This window comes from Dermacentor albipictus, chromosome 1 (genome assembly GCF_038994185.2).
Source record: "Dermacentor albipictus isolate Rhodes 1998 colony chromosome 1, USDA_Dalb.pri_finalv2, whole genome shotgun sequence".
Lineage (NCBI taxonomy): Eukaryota > Metazoa > Arthropoda > Arachnida > Ixodida > Ixodidae > Dermacentor > Dermacentor albipictus.
This window is the reverse complement of record NC_091821.1, coordinates 435,904,434-435,917,023: the sequence shown is the minus strand read 5'-3', so window position 1 is coordinate 435,917,023 and position 12,590 is coordinate 435,904,434.

The following is a 12,590-nucleotide window of genomic DNA, read 5'->3' as shown; positions in this document are numbered from 1 at the left end:
GATCTTTTCGTGTTTCCGTTGTTTCTTGATTCTGTGCGTTTTGATTGGTTGGTGAAGCAGGAGCTCCGACTTAGTTGGAGAGCAACGCAGTCCCGTATCTTCCATGCTTTCTTCGATCGTGTCGACGGCCGTCTGTAGTGTGAATTTTATGCGGGCATCATTGCCCCCGTCCAACCACAGCGTAATGTCGTCCGCGTATATCGTGTGCTTCAGTGCTTCAAGCAGGTATAGTATTTTGGCAACTTGAATCATACCAAGGTTAAATAGCATGGGTGAGATGACGGAGCCTTGGGGAGTGCCCTGGCAGCCTAATGTCTTCTCGTTCGTCTTCAGGTCTCCGGCTCTGAGCTTCACCGTTCTGCCGGTGAGGAAGCCTGAAATGTTCGTACGACCTCTCGCCTAGGTTTGGATGGGATCCCTGCGTAGGATGGCAGAGTGCGTCACTTTGTCGAAGGCGCTTTCTAGGTCGAGCCCGAGGACGGCTTTGGTTACCCTGGTTTCACCGTCGATGACCTGATGTCTGATAAGTAAAAAATCTCAGTTTGCTTGTCATCTTTCTTCACAGAGTGGGAGGCACTCTGTGAAGAAAGATGACCAGCAAAGCTGTGTATGTGGGCCCCTTTATGGCGAACTGCACCTCCGCCGTATGTCGGCCCCGCATTGCACTGTCTTAGGGATCGGCCCACATATGGGGAGTGCTTAATGCCTGCCTCATCTACGCCGCAGGTTGGCCTGGCATGGCGTTACATTCGGGATCAGCCCACGTATGGCGATGCTTCACCTCCGCTGCGGGTCAGGCCGGTATTACGCTATCTTCGGGATTTTGCTCTACACGTGGACGCGATAGTGGGGAAAATAGCCCTCAAGAGGAACCTTTAGCTCTGGTGGTCCTATCTAAATACATGTAAAAGGAGAATTCTCTTTTCTCCACAACCAATGCATGAAAGTTTACCAGGTTTGTTGCACATTAAAGAAAAACTTAAAATCTAGTGACTGTTGGTTTAGAATTTTTGATTTAGGTCATCATTTGTTTATTCAAAATTGGCAAAATTGCAAATTTTCCGAAAGCTAAACAATCAACTTCAGAACTCTGTCTTTGGGCAATGAAAACTATCACAATTCTGTACATCGCATCTAACAGCACATCTAAAGCGGTCAAAATTGATATATTACGCATGAATCTAAAGAAATGAGTAATGTGGAAATACAGCTTTTCCACAACCCTTGTTCACAACGTAACGACTTCACGTAAGATATAAATCGGCATATTGCATTTGTCCGCTTTGAATTGTCTAAAGGATGCTGTTTACAGAACCGCAATATCAGTTCTTAATGCAGAGTTATTAATTTATAATATTCGTGCTTCTGTATCGTTCGCGCGTTCGAATTTTTGAAAATCTTTTACCAAAATTCAAGCCTTAAATAGAAATTACGCTTCCAATTGTCACTAGAATTTACCTTTCTCTCCCGAATCCAGCAAATTTCATTAAAATCGGCCCAGGGGTTATCTCAGAAAAGAGTTTTGGCGTTTTACATCTATTTGAATAGGCCGCGTCGGAGTTGGGCCCGAGCTAAAGCTTACTCTTAGCGACTTCGGTGTAAAAAAAAGGAATAAAGGAAAAAACTGGCTGTGGCTTAGCTAAGGTTAAGCCCAGGATGCGAAGCATACTAGCCTTTATTTTAACGCGACAGCGTTAATGAGCTCGTGTCGCAGAAAAGCCGGTGTCGTCGGCGTCGGCTCAGGCGTGCGGCGCTTGCTCAGGCGCACATTTCGTTGTCGCGCCGAACGCTGCGTTGCTCGCCGCTCACCGCGTCCGATGCCGGGCGCGTAGTCGCTGCGCCGTAGCAAAGCCACCTAGAAACAGTCTCTGTAGCACGCCGCAACCTTCGCGTCTCATTCCAACGAGCAGCTCTGTCTCTAGGAGGCAACTCACCTCGTGAGTGTCTAGCAGAGGCAAGCGCAGCTGCTTATATACCGCCGCGACGCCGCGAGCGACGGCGCGAGTTGGAGCCCCGTTTCTCCTCTGTCGTGACGTCACGGTGTCACGTGGTCAGCCTTGAAGGCGACGCCGCGAGCGACGGCGCGAGTTGGAGCCCCGTTTCTCCTCTGTCATGACGTCACGGTGTCACGTGGTATTGAAGGCGACACCGCCGCGCCTGAGGAGCTGGGTTGAGCTCTAGTAATATGCTTCGCATAAAAAAAACCGCCTCAGCCGTCAATATCGCCGCCTCAGATTTCGTCATGATGGCACCGCCACCATTGGCACGGCTCCGTGAGCAGCTACCACGCTGTTCATATTCGTTATCTTCCTTCCCTCGGCGGCAGCGCATTGTCTTGATGCCAGCGACGCACTAAATCTGCACCATCATTCCGTCACGCATCGCTTCTGCGACGAAGCAAGCTTTCGGCGGCACACGTCCACTGCCGTATTGACACTAAAACTTTAAAATACTTGCCTTCGAGATGGAACGCGACTATGTGGCTATGGGGAACATGTTCACGGGGCCATACTATTGATGACAGCATCACAAAAGGCTAGATGTGGTCAGGTTGACTTTACAGGTTTGGAAAGAATGACTGACGGTCTAGTTGCTTCATATCATATAAAGAACAGCGCTTAAAGTTAGCGCAGTTTGTGTGTGGTTCCTCCTTTGTGTCCCGTCGCGAAGTGCTGTTCTTTCTGTGACTTTACAGATGTACTTTTTCTGCGTCAGTTACGTCTTCCAAGGGTGTTTACTCGGAAAATTTTTGTTCACATGGCTCTTACAGAAGCACTTTCAGTCAAAATTTTTTCGCTTGGCTGCATAATCTCGAGGATGGGCTCCAAACTGCTCATTTTCTTTAGCCACGTAAGAACCATTACTGAACATTTAATTAACGTAGCTTCGTTAATTACGCAAACAACTTCTCAACTTACTCCGCATCTAGAGGTTACCAATCTGAACACTCGTATGATAAAATGATGTCACCAATGCTTGCATTGGTTTAATAGTTTTCATTGGCGCAGTTAAAAGCAGCCGGCACATTGGTGGTGCTGCAGGCTTCTTATAAAGTGTGAAAGCTTGGCCGGCTTTTCATGGCACAAATCAACTTCATGAGCTTAAGCACATGGCCAAACCTTGCACTTCTGTCTTTACAACCAATTTTCATACATTATACAAGAAGCACCTCGGCGCTACGGTACATCCCACAAGGTGTGCGAAAACATTGTGCGCGCTCCCGAATAGGTTTCTGAGCGTTGGTGGCATCAGGCTCGGTTTCCTGGCATCATAAGGAATATGAACAGCTTCCTGGTACGGTTCCGGGTACGGTTACGCAAGAATGGAAGTCAACTCGCCTCATTCCACTTCTGAAAGCTGGCAAGTCGCCTTTGGACATTTCCTCATACCGTCCGATAGCACTTGCCAGCTGTGTTGGAAAAACAATGGAAAGAATGATTTTAACACGTCTAGAATGGTACTTGGAGTACTATAAAATCTACCCAGATGCAATGGCTGGATTCAGACGTGGCCGTTCGTCAACAAACAACGTTGTTGACTTGATAACGTTTGTGCAACACCAAAAGGCCTGTAAGCGACTATCTGCTGCTCTGTTTCTAGACGTTAAAGGGGCTTATGATAATGTCACCCATGAAGCCATCCTTAGCACGTTAGAAGCCGTCGGACTTGGTGGTAAGATGTATATGTGGGTGTGCAGCTACTTACAGAGAAGACCATTCTATGTCGACACAGAAAATGGCCCGACATCCGAGCATTACGGTAGCCGAGGAGTCCCTGAAGGCGGAGTACTTAGCCCGACTCTTTTCAACCTTACCCTCTGTGGATTAGTTGACAACCTGCCAAGCACCGTACGACTTTCCATCTATGCGGACATCTGCATTTGGGCATCAGGTGGGACACGACTTCAGCTTCGCGCTCGACTTCAGAAGGCTGCCACAATGACATCCTGCTACCTTCGTGAACAAGGACTTGAAATTTCATGCGGGAAGTGCGCAATGGTGGCATTCACGAGGAAGCGAATGTCTGCTTACGGCGTATCTATTGACGGGCAAATCATACCATACAGCAGAAGTCACAGGTTCTTGGGAGTCGTAATTGACAGAGACCTATCTTGGACTCCGCACGTGAATTACGTGAAAAAGCGGCTGACTGCTATCTGTCACCTGTTCAGGTTCCTTGCAGGAAAAAGTTGGGGAGTATCTGTACACGCTATGTTACAGCTGTACATGGCGTTGTTCGTTGGATTCGTGCGATACAGCCTGCCTGCAATATCCAACACCTGCAAGGCTAACCTGCGTATGATTCATAGTATTCAAGCCCAAGCCCTTAAGATATGTCTTGGCTTACCACGCAGTGCATCAACGGCTGAAACCATTGCCCGTGCGCAGGATTACCCACTCACGACGCACATTACCGCTGAGACGCTGCGTATGTATCTCAGGCATTGGGCTAGGACCCCTTCCCACCACTTGGCAAGCCTCACTGCTGCAAGGCCCTGCTCGACATTTAGCGGCATTGTCAGTGCACATCGTGCGTCGTTTACTTCAGGGTACGCACCTGCGGCCAAGCCAGCGTTTCCTCCGTGGTGTTTGAGCCGTCCACAAGTACATCTAATGATTCCAGGACTACAGAAGAAGACAGATCTACCGGCCCCTGCTCTAAAACAGCTGAGCTTACTTCTTTTGCATGAAAAGTACAGGAACCATGTGCACATCTATGCCGATGGATCGACTACGTCGTGCAGTTCTGGTGGTGCCGTGGTTATACCAACGCGAGGAATGACACTACGCTTCAAGACATCGCATGTCACGACCTCAATGGCAGCAGAACTAACGGCCCTGCGTCGAGCACTGGAATTCATCGAATGTGAAAGAGCTAGAAAATGGGCTGTGTTCTGTGATTCAAAACCGGCATTACAGTGCACGCAGTCAGTTCTCCGACACGGATGCCATGACCAATTGACATATGAAATCGCGAAACTTTACCATCATGTCCAACAAAAAGGTCACGAGGTCGTTTTTCAATGGGTACCTGGCCATTGTGGAATCAGTGGCAATGATTGCGCCGATAACGCTGCTCGCACAGCACATCACGAAGAGCACAGCGTTCCAATTCCGCTTTCGAGGACAGACGCCGCAATGCAGCTTCGACACCTGGCACGCAGTCTCACACTGACCGAGTGGAACTCGCCAAACTTGCGACTTACACGACTGCATCGACTAAACCCCTCCCTGCAACTCCGACCTCCACTCGGACTTCCTCGACGTGAAGCTACGCTTCTCTGTCGCCTTTGGTTAGGAGTTGCCTTCACAAAGGCATACTCTACATTAATTGGAATGACTGCCAGCGCAGCATGCGAGGTCTGCGGCACCGAAGAAAACATCGACCACCTGCTGTGCCGCTGTCCACGATACACCCCTGAGAGACAAGAACTTGCCAAAGATTTTCAAAAACTGGACAATCGGCCGCTTTCTGTGCAGGTGCTGTTGGAACACCGCCCCCATCGCCCGTCGGCCCATAAAGCGGTGAAGGCACTTTTGTGCTACTTAAGGACGACGGGCTTGTGCGACCATCTGTGACTATTAATGCAATTTCTGTAAGGCCACACACGTCAGCGAACTCACCGCAATTTCCTTCTTTCCTTCCCTCCTCTCTTTCCTTGTTATCTTTGTTTTCCCCTTTCCCATTCCCCCGGTGTAGGGTAGCAAATCGGACGTTATTCTGGTTAACCTCCCTGCCTTCTCCTTATCTCTTTCCCTCCCTCCTCCCTCCTGGAGGAAAGCATTGGGCACACATTCAGTACTTTGTAACATATGGATCAGCACGGATATGTACAGTGCGGACAGAGTATTATGAACCACCAAATCTAAGCAAAAGCTGAATATCTCCGCAACATCACAACGCAATCTGGTTTTTGCATTTTGGACCTCGACTAGAATATGCTAACAACGTTGTCGTGGGCAGTTTTACTGGTTAGTGCTACAGGCTGCTCGGGAATTGAACGTGTTCGGAGATCCCGTGGTCCATTTTATTCTGTCCGCGACTGTACGTTAGAACGAAAAGTACTGAAATATTAAGGTGAGGGTTTCGCTGGATGTATTTTAGCTGTCTAATAATAAGATCTAAAAAAAATACTGTGATTTTGAGACAATTAATGCTGACATGAAATATGAGCTCCGACACAGTACCCGTGGCGGAACTGGCCCCTGGACTACAGGGCTACATTGAACCATGATATGCTCGTTTGATAAATACCAGTAATTGGAAAGCGGTTCGCTCTTGAATTTTCTGTATGTCGGCGCCGCTGTGCAGTGTTGGGGGCCCTATTTAAACCATAAGCACTATGTTTCAGCTAATATTGAAAGCAAATGTATTCCTTTTTTTAGGGGGGCTTTTTTTAGCGTCTAACCACAGTTCCGAAGTTATTAGTTAGCTCAAGATGCACCTGCATGTGTTTCTAATATCCAGTATGTTGTCACGGATTCAATAGCTAAAGATCGCTATCTTATCAGATATCACGCGTGAAGCGAATACTGACGTACATTCTCCATCACATTTGACGACCCGAGATTGCGCTGCAATGTACGAGCATTCCAATCTAACAAACCGACGCCTTGATCCGTAGATCCCAATCAGAGGAAGCACTTTGCGCGCAGCCATCGTTATGTTTGAGTGTTATTTTCTTTTCCAGCGCAAGCTCATCTTATAATGAGTAACATTCGTGACTGACTCTTTTGGAAGTGTTTTGCTCTTGACATTACTACAACCTAAGAGTATAGAGGTGCTCCATCTTCATCAAATGAGTACTGGGAAACGGACTAGGCCTTTTCTTGCGTCTGTGTTTACACATTTACCACATCAAATTATTTTTCATAAATTAATTTTTAATTTAAGGCGCTCTAAAGCACAGCAACCTTTTATTAACAGGGTGTTTTAATAACACAGAGAATTTAAATGCTTATTAGTCGGATTTCACCTCATGGGAATTTCAACAAAGAAATAATTATGATAATTAAAAGCCTATCCGTTTGACAACGTCTCATCTGAGTTCTCCTTTGCAAGGTGACACAGACTTGCAGTTGGTTAGTATCGGGGACCGCCGACATATGTCCAACCGCCAAACAAAGGGTTATTCTTAATGTTTCATTTCAGGAAGGCGTATTACCCTCCTGTCTTTTATTCCCGTTCGCAAACACGCATATAGTGCTGCGTGAAGAGCGTCGTTAGTCCAAGCCAACGAGCTACCGTAACTCTCCTTGCTTATATCGCTGTCATTTAGGCTTAGATAAGAAATATATATATATTTTAAATCGACGCATCACGAATCCAAAAAGAGCTGCCCGCGACCAGCCTAGCTAGGTTTCTTTCATTTCGTGCTTCGTCGTAGCGGCTAATAGTAGCTCACGAAGCAGAGCACTGAGTGTGGATATGGCAGAGAAGGTTTTCTATATACTGTCTCGTCACCCACCGAAAATTGCCCGCCTTGTTACTGGCCATTCCTACAAAATTGTTTATGTGACGCCCAGCCATTTGCAACACACAGCAACTTTGTTTTGCGATGGGAGAGCCCAGGTTAGGGACAGGGTGATTATGGAGATAAAGACACGCTATTTTCTGCAGTAACTTAGGAATGCATGAATGAATGCTTTCATTTATTGAGAAAAAGGAGGAGCAAGCATCAGTGGATTCACGTCTCAGCAAATTGGGAAAGAAGCGGGGGACAAAGAGGAAAAGCTGCGGCCCGGGTGGCAGGCGAAGTCGCAGCATAGGGGCGAGAGAATATAAGCAAGAGTTGGCGAAGCCAGTTGAATTCTAGTGTAGATGTGTGATGTGCCGAGTAAATGATTGGAGACACCGCCCAGAATCCATCCTTTGCGGCAGTATAAGCTCCCACCGTTCTTGGTAACAAACCTTTACTGAAAACCAATCTTCGCAATTACTTATTCACCAGCCATGCCTTGCCACGTATTCCTTAGTGGCAGGGTCGGTGGATTACAACTACGCTGTCCCGACAAGTTACGACCATAACGTGACGCTTGCGGTTACGAATGCCATACTCGTGGCTCTTACTATACTACTACTATACTGCGCGAATACTATAAACATGGGTTTACTGCACAAGTTGGTGAACAGACATTTTAAAACCGCGTTTTTTGCCATACATACGCTCAACGCAAGCACCATTGCAGCATGTTACGATGCGCGTCCCTTCAAGACAGAGACGCGAACGCAAACATAAGAACGCGCTGGAAAACAGGGTCTTGGGCCTCGTGCCAAACATATCCAAGCCAACAATATGTTAAAAATCATGCCGTCATTTCTATGCAAAGAGGTTGTGTATTTAACCTTCTGGAGTGACAGTTCAATCCGCCACCTACGGGAGCGCGTGAAGCCTCCGGGGGCCACATTGTTTGAGGAAAAGGAGCGCGGCCACCGTACGTGGCTGCGATATACGCACGACGCAACCTGTGCTTGCAGTTCTGCGATAAAAAAAATAAAATGAAATCATTTTAGGAAGTATATCAGTCTGCCACTTTGTGTCACTGTTGTCAAAAATAATATGTTGCGGCAGTGGGTGCCTTGTGTTCTATGCACAATATGTTGCGAGAACTGAAAAGCACTCGTTTCCTGTTTTCTACATTTAGTAACCTGCCGTGTGCATCGGCACTGTGATGCCCTTTCGTCGATATGTGGTGCCGGCCCGTATTTACAAAACGACGTGACCTCGAAATATAGTATCCTTATGCCATTTCTTTTAAAAATCCCTATATGTGTAAATGAGCGTTTTTGGTTTAAACCTGGAAAACAAGAAAAAAATATTCAACGGTAGGTCTCATTTTTGTCCGGCTTTTCAGTTCTAGTTCAAAAGAGTCGGTGAAAGCAAATTTACAATAAAGCTAAGGCGACCCACAATCTGCACGCAGCCGCAGGCCTACATGCGCTCCAATGAGAATAACCTGCCAAAGTTAAGGTGATGTGTCAGCTGGCGGTTCAAGCAATCCTTACTTTTTTTTTTCGTTTCTGCATCCGTTCTGCCTGCGTCTGCGGCAAAAAGCATGATGTGGGAAGGAAGATAAACAGAAATTGGTGGAGGAAGGTGGTAGCGTAATAGTTAGCGTGCCCATCTCCCAAATGCAAGATGGTGCATTTGGGAGATGGGCTCGAATCCCGGTGGTGTGTTTGTAAAGACAGCTTTCTGTGCTCTCTGGTGACTGCGAAGCTCATAATGAGGCGGCATCCTGACGACAATGGTCGCTGTCAACGTAACAGAATAAGCGGTTGTGCAAGGTCCCCCCTAAAGCCGAAAGCACATTCAGCGGAAATACACTATGCTCTTGTAAAAAAAAAATGTGATGAGTAACGAGTGGTGTTGTTGAGCGATGCTGTAGACGGATAATGTCACCATAGACAGGACCACAGTCCAATCCCGGTGCTCAGCGGAAGTATACATCGACAGCGTGTCAACTAGCGTGTAATTGATACTTCATTAAGGTCGTTGCGTGTTTGTGTTGTGTCTAGCAGGAGCGGGTAGTGTAAGAGACGACACTAGAGAGAAAGCGGTGGAAGGATAGCCATATTGAACGTCGACGCCATGTTGAATAAAGCCTGCGACTTCAGTTGCTCAGCCGCCAGAAAGGCTTGAGTGGTAGCATACCGCTGGGCGTATTTGGTAACCACAGCGATAAACACACACTTTGCGGAAGTAAACAGAGGAAAGGGACGTAGTCAGTTGGCCGCCCTTTTCGAGCTCTGGCACAGTTTGAAAAATGAATGTGGCGAAGTATGACGCACAAAATAGTATATGTCAACCCTAATGAATCAGAGTGGTCATACTTGAGCGACACGCCATAGTGGCCTGCCACCAGGACATCGTGAAGTTGCAGCGATGAAAGTTTTCATTGGGTACTTGGGAATAAAAACGAGCACATCAGAGACGCCCGAGGGACATTTCTAGGGTTCAAGAATACATCCCCCCCCCCCTAAAAAAATCACGAATATAAGCTTACGAATAGGGACATCATAAGATCGAGCACAACGGCGCTTGTTGATCTTGTTTAGGATGACGTCCGCATTTCATTCAGCGTTTAGTTTTGAGAAAATGAGTGAAAGTTCCGTTTATTTGCATCACAATGGCAGGCGTAATCCGGCATATATCGACAGCATTTCATTAGAGAGTGCCTGTCTACTCTGTGGAGATTGCGTGTGACAATGACAACAAACACAGAAAGTTTTGCTTACATCGATTCGCACATACATGGGACCCGCGTAATTTTTTGCTGTCAATTTAAATGCTTAAGAATGGCGCTCATTAACGCAACATTTCCATTCATAGTGAGCAAAAGCGGCTGTCGTATCCACAGTAAAATTAATTTAAATGGCTTTAATCCCATAAACATTATATCGTTGCCAATTTCCGTGGGATTGGAGTAGTCAAAACGGGATACAGTTGACAGGGAAATCAGGAGGTTGATGAACGGCAAAAAGGCGGAAGCTTGCACAAGACCTCAGGGATATAAAATGACTTTTTGAGCAGCTTGGTCAGGGGGCCACGTAATGGTTTCCACGTCTACTAAAAATCCTCCAAAATATGAACAGAAGCCGAAAAAAATGCGGGCATTTCGGGAAAGGCGAAACCGCTAGAAAATTCAGGACAGCATTAGCCTAAATATAAAAGATGACTTAAAAATGAGAAACCATAACATTGACAGGGTGGCCAAATTCTGGCACAAATAAATCGGTTGTTGAAGCAGTTCAGCTGAAACGCAATGGTGCGAAATAAGGCGGGAATGTTGGTAAGTGTTGAATAAAGGTCACGTAGATCCTGTGGCTGACGCCAGCGCTCGGCAGCTGTCAAGCGACTGCACGTATTAGCGAGATGTCTGGTCGTCAGTAGTTACAGTATGATTCGGGTTAGAAATATTGGACGCGGACTGCATCACACTGAATACAGTGCATTCTACGGTGTCATTCTTGGACTGATGGTACCGATTCTCGCGCAATGAGGATGGGAACAAATTGTCTCACGTGCCGGTTGTCACCTTCCTCCTACTGCCAACATTCCTTCCCCTCCGTAGTTGCTTAGCTTTTATTGGGTTCGGCTGCTAATCACGAGCTCTCGGGATCGAATCCCAACCGCGGCAGCCGTATTTCAATGGGTGTGAAATGGGAAAACCCGCGTACTTAGGGTTAGCCGCACGTTAAAAATCCCGTGGTCTAAAATATTCCCGAATCCTCCACTACGGCGTGCCTCATAATAAAATCGTGGTTTTGGAAAGTAAAGCCTCGTAATGTATTATGTAACATTCGTTAAGGATGTCCTCGGCAGTCGCACAACTGTTGAATATAATTAAGTGTCAGGAGTTGCGCGTGAGCCCTTTGAACATGTCATCATCATCATAATCATCAGCATCATCATCATCAGCAGCCTGGTTACGCCCACTGCAGGGCAAAGGCTTCTCCCATACTTCTCCAACAACCCCAGTCATCTACTAATTGTGGCCATGTCATCCCTGCGAAGTTCTTAATCTCATCCGCTCACCTAACTTTCTGCCACCCCCTGCTACGCTTCCCTTCCCTTGGAATCCAGTCCGTGTATAATGGCTCTGTCTTACCAGTACTCACCTACGGGGCAGAAACTTGGAGGCTTACGAAAAGGATTCTATTTAAATTGAGGACGACGCAATGAGCTATTGAAAGAAGAATGATGGGTGTAATATTAAGGGATAAGAAAAGATCAGATTCTATGAGGGAACAAACGCTAGTTAATGACATCTTAGTTGAAATCAAGAAAAAGAAATGGGCACGGGCAGGACATGTAATGAGGAGGGAAGATAACCGATGGTCATTAAGGGTTTAATATGTGGATAGCCTTTATGGCGTTCGATAGCTGCTAGTCTACATTGCGGCTATATAATAAAGGCGGAACGGCAGCATGGTACAGAATGTGGAGAACATACAAATCCCGCATATATTACTGCACAATAATTTTAAATAGCGTTCTTGCTTCATGCACATGGATAACTGCCATAGAAAACTACTTTGAAAACTAGCTGCGAGTACGGTCTATGTCGCACCCAAGGGTGTACCTGGCCTGGTGCCCAGTAAATGTGACATAATATTGCGAGCAGCTTCGGCCATAGCACGCTAACGGATGACACAGACTGAAGTGAATAGCGCAAGAGTGGACAGGGGACACTAAAGACGCTACAAGGACAAGCGCCCAGTTGGATGTTTGCGCTTATCCTTGTCGCCTCTTTAGCGTCCCGTGTCCACTCTTGCGCCAGTCACATTAGCATGGAATACCAACTAGCCCGGTCTCACATCCTGCGACGACAGAGGGACGGTTTGCTCAACACTTGTTTCGTGACTTTTGTGTCAAGGTGAAAAACCAACATATCCATGTATATGTCTTAATACTTAAGCACATCTAGATTTGCAGCTGCGGCGGTAGCCCATGAGTGTACATTGCAAAGTCGCTAGTGACATAAGTGTGTGCACCTTAACGAATTCGATAGGGGAAAATCAAAATCCGTCCACGACGGCGTCCCTAGTAGGCGCTGTGCGATGTTCGGACGGTAACAATGTGTGCC